The following is a 5,000-nucleotide window of genomic DNA, read 5'->3' on the forward strand; positions in this document are numbered from 1 at the left end:
CAGTGCCCACACCCTCAGCACTGACCCTCTGACAGTGCCCACACCCTCAGCACTGACCCTCTGACAGTGCCTACTCCCTCAGCACTGACCCTCTGACAGTGCCTACTCCCTCAGCACTGACCCTCTGACAGTGCCCACACCCTCAGCACTGACCCTCTGACAGTGCCCACACCCTCAGCACTGACCCTCTGACAGTGCCCACTCCCTCAGCACTGACCCTCTGACAGTGCCTACTCCCTCAGCACTGACCCTCTGACAGTGCCCACTCCCTCAGCACTGACCCTCTGACAGTGCCCACTCCCTCAGCACTGACCCTCCGACAGTGCGGCACTCCCTCAGCACTGACCCTCCAACAGTGCCCACTCCCTCAGCACTGATCCTCCGACAGTGCGGCACTCCCTCAGTACTGACCCTCCAACCGTGCCCACTCCCTCAGCACTGACCCTCCGACAGTGCCCACTCCCTCAGTACTGACCCTCCGACAGTGCCCACTCCCTCAGCACTGACCCTCTGACAGTGCGGCACTCCCTCAGCACTGACCGTCCAACAGTGCCCACTCCCTCAGCACTGACCCTCCAACAGTGTGGCCTTCCCTCAGCACTGACCCTCCGACAGTGCCCACTCCCTCAGCACTGACCCTCCAACAGTGCCCACTCCCTCAGCACTGACCCTCCGACAGTGCGGTACTCCCTCAGCACTGACCCTCCGACAGTGCTGCACTCCCTCAGTACTGACCCTCCGACAGTGCCCACTCCCTCAGCACTGACCCTCTGACAGTGCCCACTCCCTCAGCACTGACCCTCTGACAGTGCCCACTCCCTCAGCACTGACCCTCTGATAGTGCGGCACTCCCTCAGCACTGACCCTCCGACAGTGCCCACTCCCTCAGCACTGACCCTCCGACAGTGCCCACTCCCTCAGCACTGAGCCTCCGACAGTGCCCACTCCCTCAGCACTGACCCTCCGACAGTGCGGCACTCCCTCAGCACTGACCCTCCAACAGTGCCCACTCCCTCAGCACTGATCCTCCGACAGTGCGGCACTCCCTCAGTACTGACCCTCCAACCGTGCCCACTCCCTCAGCACTGACCCTCCGACAGTGCCCACTCCCTCAGTACTGACCCTCCGACAGTGCCCACTCCCTCAGCACTGACCCTCTGACAGTGCGGCACTCCCTCAGCACTGACCGTCCGACAGTGCCCACTCCCTCAGCACTGACCCTCCAACAGTGTGGCCTTCCCTCAGCACTGACCCTCCGACAGTGCCCACTCCCTCAGCACTGACCCTCCAACAGTGCCCACTCCCTCAGCACTGACCCTCCGACAGTGCGGTACTCCCTCAGCACTGACCCTCCGACAGTGCTGCACTCCCTCAGTACTGACCCTCCGACAGTGCCCACTCCCTCAGCACTGACCCTCTGACAGTGCCCACTCCCTCAGCACTGACCCTCTGACAGTGCCCACTCCCTCAGCACTGACCCTCTGATAGTGCGGCACTCCCTCAGCACTGACCCTCCGACAGTGCCCACTCCCTCAGCACTGACCCTCCGACAGTGCCCACTCCCTCAGCACTGAGCCTCCGACAGTGCCCACTCCCTCAGGTCTGTATGTTTGAAAGGTTCGATATAATTTAAGACATTGCTGTTGGAGTGAAATTGAAGTTGAAATGTTGTATTTGATTGTGTGTCGGCTCTCTCACCGAATCAGAGATTTGACGCAAAGAGTTTAAAAGAGCCTTTCCGAGCTGATGGTTTTAAGGAACGATTATGGACAGATCATTTCCTGTTGTCAGAGTTGAATTATCATGGACAACAAATTTCGAAACTCACTTACAGAGCGTACAGGCGAGTTAACTGAGATACCATTCCACTGCTCATTGTTCAAACATCGATTCACTCTCCTCAGAGATTCGAGAAAAGACAATACATGGTTTTACCCTCAGACTGATACAAAGCAGATTAGACAGGGCTATAGGGAGAGAGTGGGGGCAGTGGGATTAGTTTGGGGATTGATACAGGGCTATAGGGAGAGAGTGGGGGCAGTGGGATTAGTTTGGGGATTGATACAGGGCTATAGGGAGAGAGTGGGGGCAGTGGGATTAGTTTGGGGATTGATACAGGGCTATAGGGAGAGAGTCGGGGCAGTGGGATTAGTTTGGGGATTGATACAGGGCTATAGGGAGAGAGTCGGGGCAGTGGGATTAGTTTGGGGATTGATACAGGGCTATAGGGAGAGAGTGGGGCAGTGGGATTAGTTTGGGGATCGATACAGGGCTATAGGGAGAGAGTGGGGCAGTGGGATTAGTTTGGGGATTGATACAGGGCTATAGGGAGAGAGTCGGGGCAGTGGGATTAGTTTGGGGATTGATACAGGGCTATAGGGAGAGAGTGGGGGCAGTGGGATTAGTTTGGGGATTGATACAGGGCTATGGGGAGAGAGTGGGGCAGTGGGATTAGTTTGGGGATTGATACAGGGCTATAGGGAGAGAGTGGGGCAGTGGGATTAGTTTGGGGATTGATACAGGGCTATAGGGAGAGAGTCGGGGCAGTTGGATTAGTTTGGGGATTGATACAGGGCTATAGGGAGAGAGTGGGGGCAGTGGGATTAGTTTGGGGATTGATACAGGGCTATAGGGAGAGAGTGGGGGCAGTGGGATTAGTTTGGGGATTGATACAGGGTTATAGGGAGAGAGTGGGGCAGTTGGATTAGTTTGGGGATTGATACAGGGCTATGGGGAGAGAGTGGGGCAGTGGGATTAGTTTGGGGATTGATACAGGGCTATAGGGAGAGAGTGGGGCAGTGGGATTAGTTTGGGGAAAGATACAGGGCTATGGGGAGAGAGTGGGGCAGTGGGATTAGTTTGGGGATTGATACAGGGCTATGGGGAGAGAGTGGGGGCAGTGGGATTAGTTTGGGGACTGATACAGGGCTATGGGGAGAGAGTGGGGCAGTGGGATTAGTTTGGGGATTGATACAGGGCTATAGGGAGAGAGTGGGGCAGTGGGATTAGTTTGGGGATTGATACAGGGCTATGGGGAGAGAGTGGGGCAGTGGGATTAGTTTGGGGATTGATACAGGGCTATAGGGAGAGAGTGGGGCAGTGGGATTAGTTTGGGGATTGATACAGGGCTATAGGGAGAGAGTGGGGCAGTGGGATTAGTTTGGGGATTGATACAGGGCTATGGGGAGAGAATGGGGCAGTGGGATTAGTTTGGGGATTGATACAGGGCTATAGGGAGAGAGTGGGGCAGTGGGATTAGTTTGGGGATTGATACAGGGCTATGGGGAGAGAGTGGGGCAGTGGGATTAGTTTGGGGATTGATACAGGGCTATAGGCAGAGAGTGGGGCAGTGGGATTAGTTTGGGGATTGATACAGGGCTATAGGGAGAGAGTGGGGGCAGTGGGATTAGTTTGGGGATTGATACAGGGCTATGGGGAGAGAGTGGGGCAGTGGGATTAGTTTGGGGATTGATACAGGGCTATGGGGAGAGAATGGGGCAGTGGGATTAGTTTGGGGATTGATACAGGGCTATGGGGAGAGAATGGGGCAGTGGGATTCGTTTGGGGATTGATACAGGGCTATGGGGAGAGAATGGGGCAGTGGGATTCGTTTGGGGATTGATACAGGGCTATAGGGAGAGAGTGGGGGCAGTGGGATTAGTTTGGGGATTGATACAGGGCTATAGGGAGAGAGTGGGGACAGTGGGATTAGTTTGGGGGTTGATACAGGGCTATAGGGAGAGAGTCGGGGCAGTGGGATTAGTCTGGGGACTGATACAGGGCTATAGGGAGAGAGTGGGGACAGTGGGATTAGTTTGGGGGTTGATACAGGGCTATAGGGAGAGAGTGGGGGCAGTGGGATTAGTTTGGGGATTGATACAGGGCTATGGGGAGAGAGTGGGGCAGTGGGATTAGTTTGGGGATTGATACAGGGTTATAGGGAGAGAGTGGGGCAGTGGGATTCATTTGGGGATTGATACAGGGCTATAGGGAGAGAGTGGGGCAGTGGGATTCATTTGGGGATTGATACAGGGCTGTGAGGAGAGAGTGGGGCAGTGGGATTAGTTTGGGGATTGATACAGGGCTATAGGGAGAGTGTGGGGCAGTGGGATTAGTTTGGGGATTGATACAGGGCTGTGAGGAGAGAGTGGGGCAGTGGGATCAGTTTGGGGATTGATACAGGGCTATAGGGAGAGAGTGGGGCAGTGGGATTAGTTTGGGGATTGATACAGGGCTATAGGGAGAGAGTGGGGCAGTGGGATTCATTTGGGGATTGATACAGGGCTGTGAGGAGAGAGTGGGGCAGTGGGATCAGTTTGGGGATTGATACAGGGCTATAGGGAGAGAGTGGGGCAGTGGGATTCGTTTGGGGATTGATACAGGGCTATAGGGAGAGAGTGGGGCAGTGGGATTCGTTTGGGGATTGATACAGGGCTATAGGGAGAGAGTGGGGCAGTGGGATTCGTTTGGAATACAAAGATGGAATATTGTGTGTCCAGCTGGCTCTCTGTCGGAAGAAATTGCTCAATGCAGCTTTTAGGAATTCTGTACTGGCATGCACCTCCCCGGCTGGACCCAGTATTTATCGCCCCCTGTCCCTAGTTGCCCCCCGCCTTGAGAAGGTGGGGGTGAGCTGCCTCCCTGACCCGCTGCAGTCCATGTGCTGGAGGGTAGACCCACAATGTCCCTGAGGGAGGGAATCCCAGGATTCTGACCCAGGAAGGAACGACCGATAGATTTCCAAGTCGGGACGGTGAGGGGCTTGGAGGGGAAGTTGCGAAGGGGCGGGGTGTTCCCATGTACCTGCTGCCCCTTGTCCTTCTAGATGGAAGTGGCCGTGGGTTTGGAAGGTGCTGCCTGAGGGACTTTGGTGAGTTTCTGCAGTGGGTCTTGTAGATGGTACACACTGCAGTTACTGAGGGTCGGTGGGGGGAGGGAGGGGATGGTACACACTGCAGTTACTGAGGGTCGGTGGGGGGAGGGAGGGGATGGTACACACT

The sequence above is a fragment of the Chiloscyllium punctatum genome, chromosome 34 (assembly GCF_047496795.1).
Source record: "Chiloscyllium punctatum isolate Juve2018m chromosome 34, sChiPun1.3, whole genome shotgun sequence".
Classification (NCBI taxonomy): Eukaryota; Metazoa; Chordata; class Chondrichthyes; order Orectolobiformes; family Hemiscylliidae; genus Chiloscyllium; species Chiloscyllium punctatum.